Genomic DNA, 21,259 nt, shown 5'->3' on the forward strand with positions numbered 1-21,259 from the left:
TCGCTGGTAAAGTTAACAGTGCTCTCACTGCTAATGATAATAAAGCTGGCACTATATAAACTTCTTGCCGATCTTCAAAGCCTGAAAAATAAAGTTCACTCTGAAGAGACAAAATAAGCTTTAAGCAAACAAGACTTTGTCAATTCTTTTAAGCAAATCCTGCAATAAGCAAAACCACAGGCAAATACGAACATCATAAAGTTAATTCATGTTTGAATTAACTGAATCACTTGAAGTTTTTCTTGATGCCTTTTACAGGACAAATTTACCCCAAACACTGCAGGTGATACAGCCAGTGATTAGATCACCCTTTTAAGTTTACAATATAAAAACATTATTTACTTTTACTTCTTTTATCAACATAGTTTTTATGACTATAATAAATTTTGGTTAGCACATCTTTCACTTTAAAAAAAGAAACAAGTATGGGAAGCAGAGAAGAAGAGCATGTTTTTATCTGCAATTTTCTGCCAAAAGACTAAAAGGGAATAAACCCCAAAAACCTCAATCCAGCATGGTTTGGCATTTTGTATTCTGTGTTTTTATTTCTGTATTTGGCATGTTGTATTCTGTGCATGCATGGCCTACAAAACCTGAAAGCCACTGATAGCTCTTGCTCCTTAGATAACCCAGAAGCACAGGCCAGTCTAGCAGCAGGTCAGATTTCACCCCTGCCCAAAACACGCAGTCACTACTCCCTACCCCCTCCATCGCACTCACACAACACAAACACCCTTAAAACGCATTTCACTCATGACTAACTCGCTGTCTTGCTTTGGAGTCTATGTCAACTCTATCTCAGAAGACCACTGACAGAACAACAAGTCAAACTTCTCGACCACAAGTTTGGGAACACAGCTGCCTCAGACAGCAAAAACCCCAAAGCTGCCTGAACACTGCTCTCGATGAGAACTTCTGCCTTGCAAGATGTTAGCTACTCATGCCCATAGAGCAGAATTACTCAGCTGCCATTAAATCTGATCCCAACCACAAGATATCCTCAGCTCAGAGAGCTTTTGTCATCTGGCATCTTAATGTGTCACTCTATCATGTGTTCAGTCAGCCCTAGGAGCAGTAAATCGCATTTGTGTATTAAAGAAAATGTTCCCTACTCGCTCAGGAATACACCACCCCCTTCCACAAGTGACTGCTTCCTCCCCACAGCTCTTCACAGGCTGGATTCACACTCTTTGTTAAATAAAGCTTTACGGTATCTCTGAACATTTATAGTGCCATGACTCAGTTAAATTCTAATCAGCCTGTGAGCTGTCTGACACTGCAGCAGGTCCCCTCAAAATAAAACAAGGAATAGTATAGTCTCCAGATTCCAGAGAGATGAGGCAAAAGAGGACAACTTCCACTTCAGCCTGCTTAACAACAACATAATCCCAAAGCCAGGAATCCCACTGTTTTTTTCCAACACCTTCAACATGTGTCAAGCATTTTATCTGAATCCTTCTTTAAATTAAAAGCCCAGTAAATCACAGGATACACAAGACAGAAGAAAGGTGCAGCACAGACACAAGGCTGGCTGCTTGCTACAACGCTGGCCCCGTTTCGCCTACACTACGTTTCCTTAGGTTTCACTACCTTCCAACTTAATCACCCACCGACACTTAGAAGAGGAGCCTCAAACAACACGTTCTGTAGGGAGAAACGGAGGGTGGAAGTGGGAGGAAGAGAAAATTTTAAAATTCACCTTTAGAGGGCTTCGGGGACACACCATTAAAAAAAAACAAAAAACAAACCCATACCACGTCTGGAAAAGTAACCTTTAGTCTAGAAGGGAAACAGCGACGTCCCTAAGGAGCCCGAAGCGATGAGAAGGCATCTTTGGGGGGCGCAGGGAGCCGAGCCGGAGCCGCGGCCGAGCGGGGACGGCGGCGGCAGCCCCGGGCTGGCTGCGGGCCCGCAGGTGGCGGCGGGCGGGCAGCGCCAGGGCCGGGAGGCGGCGGGGGCGGCGTGGCCTTGCCCGCAGCCCCGGGAGCGAGGCCGTGCGCCCGCGCCGCCGCAGCCGCTGCGCACCGAGCGGGCGGCCCCGGGGATCGCTCGCACCGGGAGGGGCGGCGCGGGGTCCCCGCCGAATGGGGGCCCGGCCGAGCGGTCGGCGCCCGGCGAAACACTCGCGGGTCCCGGGGGGACGGACTAGTAACTTTTCCGTTCCGGCGGCTCCCCCAAACCCACCGCGGCCGGGCAAACTTTCCGCCCGCACCGGGGGTGCCGCGGGACGGCCGCCGTCGCCGCGCCGGGCTCACCCCGGCATTGTTCCCCGGTGCCGCCGCCCGGCAGCGCGGCCCCGGCCCGGCCCGCCCCGCTCGGCCATTTCCCCGGCGGAACAGCGCCGCACTCACCCCGCAGCCGCCGCGGCTCCTCCCGGGCGGGCTGCCCGAGCCCCCCGGAGCCGCTCCGGCCGCAGCCGCCGCACACGCCGCCCTGGTGCCGGGGCCGGTCCCCGCGCTGAGCTCCGGTGGAGCGGCGGCTGCCGGAGCCGAGGCGGGCGGATGGGTCCCCGAGGCTGGAGGACAGGACAGGGCTGGACAGGGCAGGACGCGCCGCCTCCCGCCACCCCTGAGCCCGCGTCCCCTCCCCGCCCCGCGCATCCCCGCGCACATACAGGGCGAGCCGAGCTCCGCTGCGCTGCTCTCCGCGGCTCGGGGCTCTGCTGCAATGCCTGCGAGGCTGACTTTCAAAGCCTAACCCGCAGCCGCGATCCTCCCTCTCCGCCTTCCACCTCGCCCGCCGCGGCGCAGCCCGGCCCCTCCCCGTGCCGCGCCATTCATCTCTCCAGCCAAGTTTCTTAACCCTTTGGTGCCCTCCCGGCAGGAGGCAGGGAGGGATGCGGGCATGCAGGGATGCGCCCCCCGCCCCGCTCCGCCCAGCCCCGCCCGGCGCGGCGAGGGCAGGGCAGGGCGGCCGCGCCGCACGTACGCGGATCCCATCCCCTCCTGCCCTCTCTAATTAATCTGACTGAAGTCGCAGAGCCCCCGGGAAACAAACTTACGAGCGACAGCACCGGAGGACCCGTATCTAATGAAAACGGCAGTGGCTTAAAAATAACACTTTTTTTTTGTTTTTTTTTTTTTCTCTCTCTTTCCTTTCCCCCTTCGGCTGCTTTGGAATAATAGGGGGGGTGGGCGCTTCTAGTGTTACTAGTACTTATCGGTTTAGAGCTTATGTTTTCAGCCTTTCCTCCGAAAAAACGCTCTAGAAACTTCAGTGCTGTTATTATTATTGTTATTGTTGTTATTATTATTATTATTATTATTGTTATTGTTACTACCGCTATTTTGAAGGAAAAGCCGGGATGCTCCCGGCACGGTCGGCGGCACGGGAGGGCAGCGGCCCCGGCACCTGCGGCTGCTCCCGGGTGGCGCTGCCCCCGGCCGCGGCCCTGCTGGCTCCCGGCACGGCTCCTTATCCCCGGCCCCACGGCACCGGGAGCGGGCAGCATCCCTGCCGGCTCTCGGCAGGGCTCCTTATCCCCGGCCCCAGCCCCCCAGGGCACCGGGAGCGAGGAGCATCCCTGCCGGCTCTGCCAGGGCGCCCGGCGCTCCCTTTGCCGCGGGGGAAGGAGGACAGGCGGGAAGCGCTTCCAGGATCGGGGGCAGACTGATCAAAGCCATGCTCTCTGCCCACGTGGCAAATAAATACAGTTTGGGAGGGGAAAAAAATAAAAAAAAACAACCCGGAGTTGGGCAGTGCTTCCCAAGAGGAGTCAGCTCTACATTTTGGTAGGCGACGTCCCCAAACCTCTGCTGTCAGAAATTGCGCTGAATGTCAAGTTGTTCTTTAGACTTTGCTGCCACCAAAGAGAGTACGCAGAGATACAGGCTGAACTTGGCTGTATAAACGAAGCTACAAAGTGCAGGCGACCTTCATCACACCTCCTGTGTGCCCGTGTTTAACAAACGTCTCGACGTGTCGCACACTGTCTGCCAAACGCTTTACAGAATGCTTCATGATACTTCACTTCTACAAGTCAAAGACTGACGACAGAGAAACAAATTTGTTTGCAAGTCACATATAAACTGCATGGTAATTACTGCATTAACACATGCCAACCTTTTAGTTTTAAAACTCAGGTAAAATAAATGATCTGTTCAAGCGTCTTTTTAGTAAGTGATAATATTAAAGAGCACAGGAATTTCCACTTTAAAGAAAGCAAAAGGGAGTCACATTTATGAAAAGCTAAATATTTTAACTGAGAGATAACATGAATGAAAGTAGATGTAGGAATGCTAAGCAAAACCTCTTTCACTTTGGAATGTACGGGTTGTGTACAGGCTTAGAGTGGAGCTAGTAATGTATTACTTGACCTATTTTTTTAAGCCAATGAAAGATTTAGGTTAACTTCATCATGTGTTTTTAACCACTTTCTTCCAGACATGCAGCAGCATTTTCTAAAGCCATTGCATGTCACAGTGTTTATACAAGTCTCTTTTTGAGAGCATAAGTCTCACAATATAGCTGATCCTACTTCCATTAAAAGAATGGGTTTGCTCTTCATTTCCATTATAGGCTCATTAGCAAATTTTGCCCGTAAAAACATTATCCTTAATTTTTTTATTTCACAAAGAATCTTCATCTCAAATTTTTTTCAATGCTAAGCAGCTGAGTTATCTAGGGAAAAGGAAATTTTCTCATTACTGCAGCAATTTATCTGCTATTTCAATCAAGAGTGTCTGTAGTAGAGACGTCTTTCATTCTTAACCTTAGGGAATGTATTGCGTAGATGAGAGACCTACAAAATGAGGAATCTTGGACAAGCAACAGAAAAAAAAAGTGTGTGTGGAGTATTTGTTAAAATTATTGTGGTCAGGTAACATATAGTTGCTTGAGGACACAAGTTTCAGGAAGATACAATAAACTGAGACTGTATTAAATAATAAAACTTTAAGATTTAGTAGGTTATTTCCACTATTTAATAGTTGTATCACAATGAATGGTGCCACTAGTCCATGTTTACTTAACTATGAGAATTCAAACAATCTACCAAATAAATATCCTGTGCAAGTAAAGGAAAAAATCCATCACACAGTAAAAGCCATCTCTCAAGAAGTATGAAAGAACTGATGTGTATTTCTTGGTCATTTCTGAACATTCTTCAACTAAACCTAACCACACTTACTCCCCAAACATAAAATGTGAGCATCCATGGCTGTACCCATCTACCATCTGTGGGTGGTGTCTCTACCTTCACTTTCCTATTGGCATCACAAAAAAGGACACTTTGTTTGATTTTTTTCAAAGGGAATTCATCACTATAAATGCTGTTAAATGGAAGGCCAGTTGTGACAGAGAAGCATAAACTACCTTGGCATCAGTCTTGGAAGGGAAAAGCACATTTATAGAGCTTACATTAGAACTCACTCCCAGAATTACAAGCACTTAGTGGAGAGCTGTTGGTGTCACACTTTGGTAATATCAGCAAACTATTTATTTTTCACATTTATAAAAGTATATCGTAATGCACCCCTCCTTTACAAGACAGAGAGGTATATTTTTGACCTAGGAAAACTTCTATCAAAACCAAAATATAACTGTGATTCTGACATTCTTGAAGAACAAAATTAATCTGTCTGACCATTTAAAAAATGGTTAAATGAATAGTTGATGCACCTACAACTTTTCTTTGATAATTTTGATGATTACAATACTGCATTTAGAAAAGACAAGCAAAGATGCATCTTCAGTGGCAAACAATGTCTTTAATTTGCTGAAGCAAAACACATTGGTCTGTGCCATATGATAAAAAGACACATACTAATATCAAAAGGTCAATGCAAGTGCTATTTTATTATTCCCAAACATTTTTAAGCTAATGCTAGCTTATTTTTAAATCCCATAAGGTGCTTTGAAGAGCTTGGGAGAACTACAGTTGCTTTTATTTTGATTTTTATTTAAGGTTATCTCAGCCTCTCAAAAAGCTAACCACTCTGAAGCTACCTTTTTCAATCACAACAATTAAGGCCTTGCTTTATGGCATCCAGTCATGATATGAGAGGCTTAGGATGTGGTCGAGGAGGTAGCTAGCTTTACAGAAATGCATTTCCAGACTAAATCTTCCTCTAAAATAGTTTGTCAGCCTTACATAGACAAATAATGAAATTCTGTCCTTGACTCAGCCTAGTTCAATTCACATAATATGTCAGATTAGCCACCATTTCAAAGGTGCCTTCACAGAGGATTAAATCACCTAGTTGTTACAGAATTTAGGGAGGCACACACACACATACACAAAAAATAGAAAATAAAAAGAAAAAAGGAATCATTGTGAATCCTGGTTATTCAATAAAGGACTTCAAAGGAGGTTTGCTTAAATTAATGATCATCATGTAACTGTTCATCCATAGATCTGAAGTAGTAAGGTGCAAAAGTCTGCTGTTCTTCAGGACTACTGTCTGGGAGTACCTGAAATCAGTGGGAACCTTTCAAGGGTTATCAGAAGAAGAACTGGTCCAGGGAAGGGTTCCTGCAGGGAGTACCACAGGGCATCTCCTGTTTTCCTCCTGACAGCAGCAAGTCTGCAACAGCTGGTGGTGGAGTTGAATTACACAATAATGTGTAAAAGGAAGAGCAAGACACTCTATAGCTGAAAGTCATAAAAACTACACACCACTGCTTTTTCATCTACCTGAATTTAAAGTTAGAAAAGTATTTGTATGCATGCATCCATGATTCCCTGCTGGAGCTGTTTTCCACTTCCTTTTACTTTTTTTTTTTTTTTTAATTACAGAGTCTACTTCCATTTTTACAAGTACTTCCAAGCAGGTCATCTGAGAGGAATGAACCCTAAGCAGCTCAAATTATTTTTTTTTCCTGCATTATTCAAAAGTAGACTTCAGACCGTGACTATTTATTCTAAGAGTAATAAGCAAAGGACCAGATGCTAGAGTCTTTTCAATTACAGAAGCATTTAAAGACAGCTGTACCATATAAACTCTCATGGAGGAATCATATGCTTGCAGCATCTGGTGAGTTTTGGCCATGCCCCCAGCACGCTGTATCTGTTCTGAGGCACAAGCTAGGGTGAGGCTTACTTCCCCATGTGTGTTTTTGGGATAGGGGTGTGCAGGTTTTTGACCCTAAACGAGGACTAACACTTCAGGTCTTGCATTTAGTGGCAGGAAATAAACACTACTTTACACCTTTTATAGAAGAGTCAAAGGGGCTGGTGCTAAATTGATATGACTACCTTACATCAATTATTTTACCAGAATAAAAAAAAAAAAAAAAAGGATTTTTTATCCAGAAGAGAGCATCCTGTACTCTTGAATTTCCTTCAATTTCATCCCACTTGCACAAACATGAAGATTGTATTTCTGAGAACATTGTTCTGATGAGTCACGTTCCTGGTAGTGTGAAAGCACATCCAGAAAACAACCCCGCTGGAGTCCCTGTTCACAAACTGGCCTGAGAAAGCACCAGTAGAGCAGGTATAGGAGACCATAGGCACTGCTCCTACTTGTGGGTCGAAGCCCATGCAAAGATAAGGTTTGAGAAGGTTATGGCCATGTAGCTGGAGCTGTTCAGAACGTTCATTTTCCCTTCAGAATTTGTATTTGCCTCTTTTCTCTGTCAGAGTTGAGTTCCCCGTGTCAGCAGTAACAGATTGAAAGAGGACTGAAGAATCATGCCCTCTCTCACACTCTGCTTTCAGAAGTTACTCTCAGTAACAATTTTGTTTCCCAGCCCCATTTTTTCTGGCTGGCTAACATGAGCTCTGGGTAACCCTTTGTCTGGATCTCATGATGACACAAGCCGTGTTGTTGAAACAGTGTGTTCTAAAATGAAGTGAACAGTACGTACGGATTATACACACACAATCTGGCAGCCAGAACCACACTGCAAATGAATAAACTTCTGGAGAGGACCATTAGGAAGCACCTAAAAAAGCAAAGCTTAAGTGTCCTGTGTTTGCCCTTCAAAATAACACAGGTGCTGGGCAAACATTTTAAAATAAATGAACACTTTAATTACGTATTAAAATTGCAATAATATTCTTTAGTACAAATGATACTAGGTGCTCTGACTCAAGTACAGGAAACTGCTGTGTTAAGCTAAATTGTGCATCTCATGTATTTTTATTAAATCTATTTCCCTCCCCACATATTAGCTGATGTACAACTAGGAAATTCTGAAGAAATTCTGGCTTCTTTGTCTGGGGACCTAAAGGAGATTGTTTTGAAAACATGGTTCCAGTTCTGAGGATGAAATATTCTCAAAAAAATTGTTGCTTACCTACCTAACATCACAAATTTAGTCACAAGTGATTAATTAGTGTTTCTGTTTACATACAGATGCCTAATGAGAAAATCCATTTAAACTGTGTATCAAGAAACTTAAAGAACCCAAACCACTGGGCCATGTAAAGTTAGATAAGTTTCTGCTTGATTGTATTTTACATGAGGAGTTTATCAGAATCGTATTAGCTGTGCTTTTATAACTGATCCAACTATATATCTTTGCATGTTTTTATTAGCATACAAATTTCTAGGTTTTATTAGGAGACATTAGCTCCACTAAATGTTAGGTGTATAACAAATCCAGCTTTGATGCTGTTGATCATTACACCAGCAGTTTACATCTGACATAAAACTGTCAGAGGCATAGGAGTGACTCAAGCCACCATAAACCACATAGCAACAGCTCTGTTCACATAAGTTACATCCCCTTGCAGAGCTGGGGAATTTCCCTTGCCACTTTTTGCAAATATTTTAGAGAGATGCCTAGCCAAGACTGCCCTTGCTTTAAAAGGAGTGGGAACGTGAGGATACTGCCATATATAAACAGCAGATACTATGCCCTGTTTCTATACATGTAATTCTAATTTTGGAATTATTGCATCTCTGTTTTCTTGTTTGATATATGATTTAAAAAAAAAAAAAAGGAAGTATTTTCTGTGGAGAAGAAAATTCATTCTGGGTTTTGATGACTTAGCACAGAGAATATCTGGGTTACATTCTTAATTTGAACAACATCCATTTTACTGCTTTACAGTGGCCAAAACAACCACTTAAAAATAAAAGCCTGACTAGAGAAAATAATTGCATTTTGTTAATAATTTGAAAATTTTGTTTCATGTTGATTTGGTTTGGAAAAAAACCCCTTTAACTATAACCTGCTGAATTTTGTCTAACCTTCTGTACTCACTTTTTGCTTTGTTTTGTTATTTTATTTAAGCAGAATACTGTCATCTTAAATAAAATGCAAATGGATCCATGTTTTTCTGAAAAACTCCTTTCAAAATTATTCCATCCCCTAAAATCCCTTCTTTAATGAAAACCATACTGAAACTCTTAGCACATCATACTCTTGTTAACTTTCCTGATATAGGGGTGAGGACTCACATTGCTTCATACAGGAAGCTCCTAAAATATGTTATGTTCCACATCTCTAATAACTCTAAAGTATTTCAATGGCCTGGCCCATTGTCTACCAGCAGAAACATACAAAAAGAGTTGCTTGAAAAAACATGTTTGAAAAAAAAAAAAAGAATTCTCTGTGTGGCTTGTCTAAAGCAGATTTAAACTCTTGGAAAGGTGATCACTAGTCCCAATTACTTAACAAATAATTCTTAAGCAGTTAAATTGGCCAGGTTAAGTTCATAAACACTTTTTCACCTTTCCCAAGCCACTTTATGTACCAGTTATTTGTAATTTTCCAGTCATGCTGTCTGATTAATGTTGTTCATATGGATGCTTAAAGAAAGCTAATAAATGACACAACAAATCAGATAAATTCTTGGAATTTTGAAACAAATAGTTTCATGTGCTTTCCAGAGTTATTACTTCAATGGCAAATAGATTTTGTTCATGTACTTTCTATAAAGAAAAAGAAAAGGTATAAACAATTTACTGTGTTATGATTCTCACTATTCTCTGCTGAATTTCTCTTTCCCAGTATCAGAGATATAGTGCAATTCCAGTAATGAGCTGTACTTGGATTTATGAGCAAAACACAGTGTAAATCATGACATGAAGACATGTAATTTTGTTTTCTATGACTCATCAGCTTTTTTTCCAGTTCCCACCTTGATATTCCAAAACCCCACCATTTAAAAAAAATTATTATTGTTTTTGGGATAAATTGTATGTCCCAGACACTCCAAAGAAGAATACTTTTCCTCTGGTTGCCCAACTGTTCTCTTCTGAGTTTTCATTCTTTCTTTCCCCTACCTCTTCTCTGAGAGCTGAAACATCACTGAACATTTTCACTGATATTTTCTGATCCTGATAGAATGCTTCTTGTAGAAAGAAAATCTATACTAGAAAATAAAAGGTAACCTACTGAATTTTTTCTAAATTCTCAAAAATTTATAAAAAAATAATGATTTGCAGAACCTGTAATTTAACCTATAATTAGGTTTAATTGTCTTTTTATTGTCCCTTTTGTGCTAAATGAAAAAAGAGTAGCAATAGCATTATTCAGTTGCTCGAATCCAGAAGAAAACAAGGAGTGACACACTATGCAAAAATTCTGTTTGTTATAAGTTGATGCACAACACGAAACATAAAATCCCTCCAAGAATTTCTGTGTTATTTTACATCCCCAGAAACCAGCATCACCAAAAGACATAAAGGATTTGCTTTTGACTTCAGTGAGTATGGAAGCAGATTCTATATTTTGGGTGAGGCTTCCACTACTTAAAATTTTCAGCTGGCCAGCAGAGATGTAACCTTCTCCTAAAGGCAGGCTCTCATACACCAGCTATTCTCATTTTGCTAGATCTTAATGTTCTTCTTGAATGCCTGAGGAGCTCTATCTTCCTATTTGGCACAGTCCTAAATTGGCTTAAATCATATTTATCCAACATTTACCTACATTATATTTTCAAGGGTAATTTGTGTCCTTCTCCCAGAGCTTTTTTTTTTTTTTTTTTTGTGCTCTGTAGGGTTCCACTCTGGCCCTGTTCTTACTCAGCAATCTGAAGCCTGTGAGCAGTGTTGGTCATTGGCATCCTTCTGGATTTCATTTCTATGCTGACAAGACACAGATATTGTCAACCAAACCAGCAATTTCAGATGATGCTATTACCATATTGACAAGCTGGTAAGCATAAAAGCCTCTACAAGCATCAATTTTCTTCAGTTAAAATCAGAGAAAAACCCTGAGAGCTGTTCATGGCTGGCTCTTGCCATCAACCCACACCCACTTGAACTTCTAACCCAGCTTTAAAATTCAATGTAGATTCATTGGCTAAAAACCCTCTATGTTTTATGATGGCAAGCTCTTCTTTCAGTGTTGCAGTCAAAAGATTAAGGCTTCTTATTATTAGTTGAACCAAATGTGCTTTGCTTATTGCTCACTCATGCTTTTATGTTCCCTGGGCTAGATTATTTTAATGCCCAGCTTGTTGATCCGCCGAGGAGGCCGATTATCAAATTTCATCTTGTGTAGCAAGTGCTGTTTCCAGAGCAAGTATTGTACAGACTAATGCAGGTTTCATACCTGCTGTTCCCTCATGGTGGTCACTGATACACCACAAAATCTATTTAAGCTATTACTGCTCTTATACTACCAAGTCTTTTCATGAACTTTGACTTATTACGAGAGATATTTGTCAGGGGGCTGATTCTACCAGGTTAAGGTGCCAGAAGCTTTATCACTGACGTCAGACTAAAAAAAAAAATAAAAAATTGCATGGGCATTGTGTGGTGGATTTCTGCTTGTATCCTGTATATATTTCAGAAAGTACTGGTGTATCCCAGCTGGCAGATTCAGAAGCACTTTTCATCTCCTGAATCCTGGTGCTTCTGCACTATGGCTACACCCTGTGGATCGAAATCAGACAATGTATAGGCACCATTTCTTTGCAAAGTCTGATTTTCTTCTAAAGGAAGACTTCTCATGTGTCACCACCCTTCTGCCAGGCTGATCAGAGCACTAGGACTGACAGAGGCACTCTGGGCTGCTCTGCCTGCTGATGGTCTGAGTATGCTCACAATTTGCATGGTTTTCTGAGGGGTTCTGTCTTCAGCTGTGTCTGACAGCTGCCATAAAATGCTTAATAAGTGTTAAATGTCTAAGCTGTTTAATTTTATTTTGATCTTTCCTGTGAAAAATAAAATGTTAAGAGTTTTGTTCCCAGGACTTGGCTTTTAAATGACCAGAAGATAAACTTACCAGAATACTGTCAATATAACCTTTGTTGAGAACACAGAACTTCAAGAGTCAGTGGTGGGGAGTAAGAGGATTTATAACTCTCTAGCACTGACAACAAAGGTAATTTCACAACAGACTGCAGAACTTACTTGCTTATAGGAAGTCCTTACAAGAGCAACAACTTCTGCACAAAAAATTTCTGCCACCATTTAAAAGGAAAAGAGCAGCTGTAGAACCCCTAAAGTTGTAGCTAAGAATATGGGACTATGCAGATTACACTAAAGAGTAAAATATTTTGGCTCTAATGTCTGCTGTAATGAGAATATGTATAAACTCACAGAGCTGAAAAGTATTTAATTTAGATGGCAGCCTACAAAAATTAATGTGAGAATGAGAGTTGCTTAGGGGTAATAGATTGAGGATACACTACTCATTTTTTAAATGTTTACCTTTTACATGGCAGTGTGATACTGTAATTAAAATGGCATTCTTTGTTTGGGGAATTTATTTTACTTTCTTATTTGTTTTGTAATTCCTAGGTTATGATTTTTTTTTTCTGGCAACTTCTGACTGACAGAAGTTGAGTATTTTTCATATCAACACAATGGAATGAGTGAGCTTCATTGTACCGAGCAAAAGATTAAGCAGCAACTTGTTTTAATTGCTGTAAATTATTAAATTAAACTATTCCTGAATATTATTATTTGTTCTGGTCTATCTTGAATGTGAACATGGGAAATGAACTGATTTCTTTCTGTAACTGGATCCTTAAGAACTTACCCCAAACTTTGAGCCACTTTGATGTTCAAAGGCTGAGATCAGAGATGAGAAGAAAAAGAATGGAGACCTCTTCACAATATTTTTACCTTTGAAGTCTCAGGTTAAAAGTACTATTTCTGTGTGCTTAAACAAGCAAGAGAATGAAGGATAAGATCATGAATTATGATAACAGACAAGTGACAAATGTTTTGCATGAAGTACTTTTCCTTGTCGGGAGAGAGAATGTTCTTCTAAGAGATTTCCAAAGAGATTGGCAATTTGTAGAGTCAATTATTGGGAAGGAAGAGATATACACTGTACTTGGGTTTAACTGTTTAAGTGGGAATAAAAGATTCATTTGGAGCTTTTCCCCTTGTTTCCCTCTACATTGCATAAAAGTGGTAGCAAACATGCACATTATCCAACTGTCAACAAATCCCCTAGACTCAAGCCTGGAACACTACATCCCACGTTTCCCCCATGAAAACCCTTCATGAAAGCTCCTCTGTCATTCAAGATCATACTATTCCCTCCTCTATTTATTTCTAAGTGTCACTCAGCTCCATTCCACCAGCTTGGAAAAACGTCAAGAACTTTTATCTTCAGAGTCAGTTGCCAGTTCTGTTTAGTGAACAAGCCAGCAGGGACCTCTGGTGCCATCAATGCCCCTCTCTTCAGGGATGGAATATATCATTATCCCGATGGCTGGACAGAAAAAAAGCTGCATTTTTAGAATAGTTCTCAGGGAGCAGTTACTGGAAATCTCCTCCCTTGAGACAGACTATTGGCAACAAGTTTTGCTGCTGTGACATGAGGTATTGCATCAAGGCCCAATCCTGCCACTAATAAAGTTAGTGGGAAACGTGCCATTATTTTCAAGCGAAGTCAACAGGATTAGTGTAGCAAATCAGGGCTAAAAAACGTACCTTGCATCTACAAATGCAAATGGGGAGTCAGGTCCCAAGTGAGAATGTCATTGTATGTCTGGTTTCAGAATCTGGCCATGTGTCAAATCAGAATAAGTCCCTTCCCCAATTTTCAAACTGACATTAAAGAAAAGGGAAGTTTTATTTTCATATTGCAACACTCCCATTTTTGGTTTTAGGGGTGTTTTTTTAAGTTTGCGTCTAAAATAAGCCAAGGACAGACTGTTTCAATGTTGGATTTCTTTTTCCTCTTTAAAAAAACAATTAGTTTCCTCTAATACAACGCATATACATTGCACAGATTTTAATTGTCTGCAAAACTATTTTCTGATAGAAAATACCTCACTTTATGCTTTTCCTTAACCAGCTCTAGCAGATTCTTTTAATTACCAACAGACACATTACACAGCTGTGCTAGGAAACATTACTTAACCTGCTCAGCCTGAATGGAGAATTTCTGTTGATGTCAGCTGTCAGACCCACAGGCTCTCGACTGCAATAACAGGTAACAGTCCCACTCTCTTGGCAAGAGCCCTTTTCCTATAGAGAAATACCATGGTGCTGGGTTATTTTAATTTATTATATATGTGTGTGTTGGTTCATTTTTTTTTTTTCCCCATAAGATATTATCCTACTTGGCAATACTAGCTTTAATTCTACTTAAAATGACAGAACTGGATTGTCATCATTTTTAACGGGTAAAATCTACGCAGTTCGTCAGAGGTGCTGTAAAATCTAATCAGAAATTAGACTGTAAAATTAATAGGGCTATATTCCCTGTAATGCTGTTTTATAAATCTGGAACTGTAGCAGATTTGGAGTTTTACACACAGTGGTGGAGTTTTCAATTTAAACAAATAGCAGTGAAAAATAAAATGTTATGGGGTACCAGTTACGGGCAGTAACTGGTACCCCATGCCAAAGAGCCACTGGCTCTTTGAGTAGTAGGGTACCAAATCCTTTCATTCCATGCCTGGCCTTTCATTTGAGTGTATTTCTACAGCACAGCTCTAGGCCATGGGATAACTTCCCCCGGGCTTTTTTTTATGCAGCAGAGGGTAAGAATGGCTGTGAGACACTGATTTTGACCGCGCAGCCCTTGTGTGCGAATACCGGGGAGGGGAGCGCCAACTCTCCCGTTAGTCGGAGAGCAATGACGGGGAGAGGCGGACAGGAGAGGCACGGAGCAAGCTGAGGGAGGTGAACAGCGCTGTGGAGAAGGGGAGCAGAGCCAGCAGCCCCTAGCAGTGCCCGGCCGATGCTGCCAGCATCCCTCCATCCCTGCGCTGGGCAGCGCGGAGGCGCAGAGCCTGGCCCCGAGGCTCCCATCCCCAGCAGCCCGATGGGAAAATCCCAAGCGGGATTTTCCTCCCCGTGAGAGCAGCAGGGCTGCCGAGCGCGGAGCCTCCCCTGCCCCCGGCAGGCCCGGGCAATCTGGCGGGACATATGTGACATATGTGACATTATGTAAGGAGCGGCTGCTGCCGACCGGGAGCGATGGCAGGGCGGCAAGAAGAGACGGCCAAGGCTCCTTCCCCGCGCTGGAACGAGTCCCTTCCAATGGTAATTTGCAGCATTTTAACGCCGGGTACTTCCCTGTAATGATTCTACGGCGCTACTTTAAAACTTCAGGGTTTATACCCTGAGGTTTAAACCATCGGCAGAAACATCCCTTACGCCGGAGTTCTCTGCGGAGACATACTTATAAAAATTGGTGTGTGGGGAAGATTAAATAGATAAGAGCATAAAAACAGATTATAGAATAAATACATAGTCTTGTGGATCGGTTCAATGGGAAGGAATGAGCTCACACTCCTCATTTTCCTGGCGAATTCTGTAATGCTGGGCAGATTCCTTCACCACGTCTCCCACCTCAGTTTCCCAGATGTGAAAGGCCTATTTCAACTCTTTCTCTACTTCATCTAAATGCTGTCATCCAACAGAAATACCTTCACTGCTGTCTAGCCTAACCTGGATCTGAGTTTAATCTTCAAACTGGGAACAAACAATTATCAACATGTAAATATGTTTTCTTCTGGTTTTGGACTGTGTTCCCTTTTCTTGTAGATCCTGTTTTTCATGCCATCCCAAGAAAAAAGTGTTTGCCAAAAGCAAAAGAGCAAAATATTTTTTTAACAACCTGATGGAGAATAAAACACAAGGAAAAAGATACATTTTTAAAAATCCAGTTTTAAAAAATCCTTGAGTAATATTTCTTTATATTAGTAAAGCCACTGCCTGAAGTAATCATGTCTTACACCATTAGTGCACAGCAGCACAAAAGAAGGTGAAAACCTTTGAGAAAGAACTTAAAGGGATGAATTTGTAACAAGGAATACACTTTCTCTCTGTCAAAATTGCACATTTAAGAGGCCTCTGCTTTACCAGTGGCAATTCAAAGTGACAATGCCTGGCTTAGTGCTGTTGTCTTTTAGCTACTGTTATAGAAATTGCAGCTACACAATTTTCAAAGTGAACAATTTTATGAAGTTAATTGTGTAACCTTGTTTATGAATTTAAACCACACAATGAACGTATTATTCACAGACACGCATAATGGACTTAGTGTATTGAATGATGGTTTAAGAAAAAATGTTACTGATTTTGGAGCCACAATGACTGATTTATGAGGTAAAATTAAAAGTGCTAAGTATGTATTACTTGTCTACTCACCAGCTAAGTGGATGGGGTGGTATGAAAAATATCTATATATAACTAACTGCAATGCATGGATATCAAGGAATCAGAGAAATTATTTCAAGCAAAGCAAAAGGATTACCCTAGAAGTAAATGGTGAAGATTTAAGAAAGGCAATTGGCTATCAAGGGAAACCAGACAAGAATTAGATGTTCTTGCCTATAAAAATCTTATCTAATATGTAATGGAAGCTTTATTCATAGAAATTTTAAAACAGCTGGATCGAACAATATCAAATTAAAAGACAGCACTCCAGTAACATCTCTCATTAATATCTTGCTTTTAAAGTAATGGTGGGACTTTAAATTAAATGGTACCAAACATGAATAATGGAAACTACCTGCCTCTAATGATGAAAGGACTTCTGTGGTACCGAGGGATGTGACTTCTTGGTACTTACCAAGAAGTACTGGAAGTACTTTCCATTTTTAATTCATTTGGAGGGGGGAAAAAAAAAAAGATATGATTATACATGGTGAATATCATACAAATTCACAAGCATTCCCATTAAAGAGCTTTAAACCAAGTAAAAAATTTAGTTAGTTTAGATAAAAGCCATGCCCTGCTGTTCTGCTGTAGCTTTTTATATTAACAGGTTTTAACTGAAAAACAAATTGAAGGAGGTTCTTGTTTTATTTTATTTTCTGAGCTGATAATTTAACAAAAGTATGTAAAATCATATTAATGCACAGGGCCAGTTTGGAAGAAACACACCAAAGCAATGCACTAAACTTGCTGCTTTCACCATCCACTACTACTAAAGAAGAGTCTCAATTCACTGTTAGCTAAATCCCATAAACATCTTGCTATCCCTTATTTGAGCTAGGCTGCTTCAGGGTAAAAATATCTATCTACAGGAAAACTGCTTTAGTAAAGGACAGTTCCTCTAGTCAAAGGGCAGAAGGAGATGGGTTTAGCAAGGCAGTTTTTATAATTTAGTAAAAAAGTTAATCCCAGTGTTTCCATATTGATATGTCTTGATTTAAGCTCTAAAATTAAGGAAGGTTCAAATTTCTATGAAACAGCCATGAACAACAGAATATAATATAACTTACCATTAAGCTGGAGCAAAATAGCCCATTTTTCCTCGACTGGCAACTGTCACACATTTTTACATAGAAACAGGACAGATGGATTACTTAATACTTTGATTTCAGATACGTAATTCCATCAAAATACTACAAAGTAAAACCATTGCATCAGCATGGAATGCTTTATCCTTGAATTTTTGATGGGCAAAATAAAATAAACTTTACCCAGGTCTTGTGACTTCTGTTTTCTGTTGAACACACACACACATATATGTATATATATATGTGTAAATTCCTATGCTACACCATTTTGTGTATAAACAATGCAACTTGTATAGCATATATAAAAGCAGTTTTCTTTTCACTCAGATTCACATTATTGTCTATACCATATGACTTGTAACTGGTTGAGAATCAACTTCAGCTCATTTTAGCACTCAGCTTTGTACTCCTCATCCATTTATTCTCCTGCCAAAGCAACCTGACCCTTCTTCCACCCGAACATTAACACACATTATAAGTTTCAATTCTTCCTCTTTCTGGAAATTTATCTTCATACTTTGTGAACTTTGCAACTCATATTTTCATCAAGTTTCAGTCACAACACTCTTATGGGTCTGAGTGACCACATTTTGAGTGTGTTTGCACTCTTATGTCATGTGTGCTGGAATGACATTATGAACTCCCACCAAAAAAAAAGCAGAACATGCATACAGTACATCAATAATGTTCATAACATGTCCCATAGAAATGAAATGGAAGTTCTGACACTGCTGCCTTTTCTAGTGTAATTTATTGAACTTGTGGCCACCAATTTGAAATGTTTATACATGCTAACAGTTCTGTTCACCCCCTCCACTGGCTCAGACATGGCAATATTCTCCCTAAGAAAGGATGGCCATTAGGCACGGTACAATAACTCATGGAAAGCAAAAGCTCACATTTCACAATCTAGCCAAATACTAGTAGAAGACTAGCAAAAGACTAGTAGAAGTTTACAAATAAATAGCTGCAGCTGCCATAAATTTAAAAAAAAAAAAAACACCAACAAAACCCCCAAATTTATCGGCTAGATTTTATTTGTTATTGAGTAAATTAGAGTACTCTCTACTACAGATGACCTGGTGGCTGTCTAGGATTACAGACTGGAGCAGGGGCTATCCAGCCCAAAGGTTAGGGCCTGTGTCCAGAACTGGAAATGAGGCAAACGTTCATGGCCAAAAACCAGGAACCAGAAAGTCAAACCAAGGGTCAGCAGCCAGAGATAGGAATAAGCATCTGCCCAGGAATCACAACCTGAAATCAGAAACCCACAAGGAGAAACTGCAATCAGAGGGTACAGTGCAGAGGTGATTCTGAAAATATACACTGTGATGTGTGAGAGGATGCACCAGGGTTCCACCTCAGACCTGCTCCTGAGCCGTGGCTGATGGGTCCAAATTGCAGAGACCCTGATTTACTACTCCAGAAGAAGATCTTATCACAGATAGCAACTTTTACCTGAAAAACATGGCAAATAAACCAGCCATGTTCTACCCTCCAAAACTTTCTGAGAAAGACAGAAACTCTTTTCTCAGTATCACACTTGTTTAGGTAGATACACAAAAGGCTTACAGCTCTGCTGCAGCCAATCCAGTTCCAGAGGAATTACATCCACTTAAAATTAGTATTTTTTTTTCTAAGCTGCAACTTCCAAATCCATTAAAAGCAGGGATGAATTAAAACAAAGATATAGAATATGGCTTCTTAGAGTTTTGATAACCCAGTGATATTCCTAAGGGTTTTTGTACTATCACTGGAGATAGGGGTGCCCAATGGTCAGACTAGATTTCTACCTGTAATTGTGGATGCATGAAGCAGCAGTGGAGGAAGGTTGTGTGCAACAGGGCCTGGTGAGACAAATCAGATCAAAAGGAAAGTAAAATGGTAGGAGTTCATCTGGTCCAAACCCCTGCAGTGAGCAGGGACATCTTCAACTAGACCAGGCTGCTCGGAGATCCATCCAATCTGACCTTGATCAGCTTCCAGGGCTGGGGCATCTACCACCTCTCTGGGCAATCTGTAACAGCATTTCACCACCCTCATCATACAGAATTTCTCTCTCATCTCTAGTTTTAATTTACCCTCTTTCAGTTTAAAACCATCTTGTCCTATATCAACGAGCCCTGCTAAAAAGTCTGTCCCCATCTTCCTCATAAGTCATCTTTTAGTGCTAAAAGGCCACTAAAAGGTGTCCCCAGATTCCTCTCTTCTCCAGAGGCCTCAATTCTCTCAGCCCATCTTCACCTACCTTGCTCAGGTATGCAAGGATATCTCAGGCACATTAGTAATTTAAATATGCAAATATCATGCAGTGGGTCAGAGCACCCACATATTTCTTAGAAAAAAAGTCATGTTGAGGATTTTGCTATGACCTCACCCTATTTTTCTGTGGGGAAGAAAAATATTGTCTGACTTCCCTCATAGCATATTCTACATCTTATTGACAAATCACTTATGACACTAATTTATTAGCATAGAAATATTACTACACTCAAGACAGCCTGTTTTGATTTACTACATCAGGGTTTTTCATATGCCAAGGTCCTATCATCTCTGCTGGATCATTAAAAGTCCCTTGGCTTTTTTTTGGTTTTTTGTGCAACGTAGGAGTTTTGCCCTGTGGCCCTGGCTAAAATCCTGAGTATTGGAATGGATTTGCTGCTCAAAGGAAGATTCACTGACCTGCTGCTTAAGATATACAGGATTTGTTTATCAAAACCATCTTTACATTAGCTCCTTGCTGAAAAAGTCAATGGCAAAGAAGAGAAAAAAAGGGGGCATAAACAGAAGTGAAATCCAACCATTAGAGACAAGCTGCTTAAATTGCAGTGTTGTTTTATCCTCCTTGTGTGAAATCTACATTTATGACAATCAAAGTGAAGGAATGCAACTAAATCCCATCCCTTTCCAAGCAGTTAGTGTTCAGGGGCTGCTATCTGCTTAGTTCTGTGAAAACATCCACACCACTTTATAGAAGCTGTGTGTAATGACTGCACCCAGAGGCACCTGCTGAATTCCACAGAGATGTGAAGCACTGTAAGATTCAAGAGTCTTTTTGCCATCACTATTATATTACAAGGAAGCTGGGTGGCCAATTTCATAAACTCTTGTTCCAAGTTTTTTTTCCTCTCTTCCATGGCTTCATTTCACTTTGTGCACAAGCAGTGACTGACTACTGGTCCTAGTCAAAATAGGCAAGCCCTGCATCACCAATATTCCAGACTCCAGGAGCCCATTCAGAAAACACATTCAGAGAAATAGAAAACTTGTGACTGAAATAAAAGCTTAAGCTCTGTCCCTCACATAAACTGATTTGGTATTTTGAAAAAGAAATCAAAGTCTCATTGACCTAAAGCTCAGGGCTCAGATGAAATGCACAGAAAATCAACCGGCTTATTTTTAATTTAAGGATCTTTCCTGGAAAAAGAAAAAAGTACATCTTAACACCTAACTGAAGATAACCAATTATTTTATCTTGTCTCCACTTCTTCTGAAACCAAATAACCCCAAACAATTTCACTGCTACTTAAAAATGAGCTGTCAAAATGGGATGTGAATGAAAAAAGTGGACACATTTTCAAGTCCTTCTTGCATTCTCTGAGTTCTTAGTATATATTTCAGGAAATGCTATTTTAGCTGTAGCAATAAATTTGAGCACTTGTTTGTGTACCTACCAGTCTCCCAAATAGACCAGTTCAT

At 41.0% G+C, this 21,259-nt stretch overlaps 1 protein-coding gene across 11 annotated transcripts in view; it reads right to left on the reverse strand.

Moving 5' to 3' along the window:
* The window catches only part of NRIP1 (nuclear receptor interacting protein 1), a 137,640-nt gene that overhangs the window by 70,505 nt on the left and 45,876 nt on the right, over nt 1-21,259 (reverse strand). For 2 of the 11 annotated variants that reach the window (XM_030234354.2, XM_030234349.2), the window contains exon 1: nt 2,615-2,752. The exons of 6 other annotated variants lie outside the window; for them this stretch is intronic. The gene's annotated coding sequence lies outside the window, so the exon portion shown is untranslated. Of the gene's footprint in view, nt 1-1,754; nt 1,852-2,351; nt 2,500-2,614; nt 2,753-21,259 lie in introns of those variants that run through there. 3 more of the 11 variants (XM_050973015.1, XM_030234353.2, XM_050973009.1) reach the window with 2 other exon arrangements.

Source organism: Serinus canaria, chromosome 1 (genome assembly GCF_022539315.1).
Source record: "Serinus canaria isolate serCan28SL12 chromosome 1, serCan2020, whole genome shotgun sequence".
Classification (NCBI taxonomy): domain Eukaryota; kingdom Metazoa; phylum Chordata; class Aves; order Passeriformes; family Fringillidae; genus Serinus; species Serinus canaria.